Here is a 1810-nt window from a genome sequence, read left to right as displayed (position 1 = left end):
ACTTCTATTAGCTAAATGAATTACCACATCAGTTGACTGCAAGGGACCTAGAGATAGAGAATTAAAAATCGACAGAGGCATAACACTAACAGAGGCTCCTAAATCTAGCATGGCATTGTCAAACTTACTATTCCCTATAATACAAGGTATGCTGAATGTACCTGGATCTTTGCATTTTTCAGGAATTTGAGGAACAGATTTACCAATCAATGCGGAGACATTTCTGCCCATGCTAATTCGTTCACTTCCTTTAAGCTTCCGCTTATTAGTGCACAGCTCCTTCAAGAATTTGGCATATCTTGGAATTTGCTTTATTGCATCCAACAGAGGTATGTTTACCTCTACTTTTCTAAACGTTTCCAAGATCTCTTTCTCTGCCTCTTCCATTTTTTTGTTGGAAACTGCTCTTGGAGGGAATGGAAGAGGGGGAATGTGCTGCTTCTGCAAATCAGCATTACCTGTGGAAGAAGATTCACCTGCACAGAAATTGTTAGGTATATTTTTGTCATCACCTTTTTCTGGAATAGAGTGAAGTTTGGCAGGTTCATTTGCAGATGAGGAAGGTGCTACGGGTTGAGGTCCTTGACACTGCTTTCCCGACCTCAATGAAATGGCACTGACATTTTTGGGATTTTGGACAGCTTGAGAAGGCAGCTTGTCAGAATTCTGGGACTGTTGTTGATTCAATTGGGTAGCTAATTGTCCCATCTGATTGGTTAAGCTCTGAATGGAGGCTCTGGTCTCTTGCTGAAACTGCATGTTCTGCATAGTCATTTGCCTCACAAGTTCTTCGAGGGAAGGTTGTGGAGGGGCCTCAACTGTTGGCTGTTTCTGGGGTTGTTGCTGTTGTTGGATTGGTGGAGGAATGTATGGTCTGCTTGGGCCAGCAGCATTTTGGAAGGAAGGAGCAGGCTGCTGTTGTTGTTGTTGAGGGCTGGACCATCTGAGGTTAGGGTGATTCCTCCATCCAGGGTTGTATCTGTTGCTGGAAAAGTCATAATTGCTCTGCTGTGGTTGATTTTGCTGCTGAGGTTAAGGAGGTCTATTGTAAATATTTGTAGCATAAGCTTCAGGCTGCTTAATTGCTCCAGGTTGCTGCATGGAAGGGCAAAGGTCTGTATGGTGGTAAGCAGAGGAGCACAAACCACAAACCCTTGCGACAGGTACAGATTTCTGATTCAAGGCCAGCTGGGTTACCAAGTTGACCAACGCATCCAGTTTGCCTTCAAGCTTCTTAGTTTCAGATGATGCAGATGGGTTTGTAGCTACCTCATGCACTCCTCTAATGACTATGGCATCATTTATGGCGCTAAACTGCTGGGAGTTGGAGGCCATCTTCTCAATTAAATTTCTGGCTTCAGCAGGAGTCATGTCTCCAAGGGCTCCACCACTGGCAGCATCTATCATACTTCTCTCCATATTACTGAGTCCTTCATAAAAATATTGGAGAAGAAGCTGTTCTGAAATCTGATGGTGGGGGCAACTGGCACATAGTTTCTTAAATCTCTCCCAGTACTCATACAGGCTCTCTCCACTGAGTTGTCTAATACCTGAGATATCCTTCCTGATGGCTGTGGTCCTGGAAGCAGGGAAAATTTTTTCTAATAATACTCTCTTAAGGTCATCCCAGCTCGTGATGGACCTTGGACATCTCCCTCTAATGAATGAGGAAAAGCCTTCAGAAATATGTGATCCTCTTGGACATCTGGGGGTTTCATGGTGGAGCAGACAATGTGAAATTCTTTCAAATGTTTGTGCGGGTCTTCACCTGCGAGGCCATGAAACTTTGGAAGCAAATGAATCAGTCCAG

The 1810-nt window shown here is 44.1% G+C and overlaps 1 non-coding gene across 1 annotated transcript; it reads left to right on the top strand.

The window, feature by feature from the left end:
- The first annotated feature begins 1465 nt into the window (after positions 1-1465).
- Positions 1466-1572, top strand: LOC114417498. The gene has a single exon (XR_003667763.1). It is a non-coding gene; the product is annotated as a small nucleolar RNA R71 (small nucleolar RNA).
- Positions 1573-1810: the final 238 nt, after the last annotated feature.

The sequence above is a fragment of the Glycine soja genome, chromosome 6, assembly GCF_004193775.1.
Source record: "Glycine soja cultivar W05 chromosome 6, ASM419377v2, whole genome shotgun sequence".
NCBI classification, from domain to species: Eukaryota; Viridiplantae; Streptophyta; class Magnoliopsida; order Fabales; family Fabaceae; genus Glycine; species Glycine soja.
This window is presented reverse-complemented; position numbering and strand designations above follow the sequence as displayed.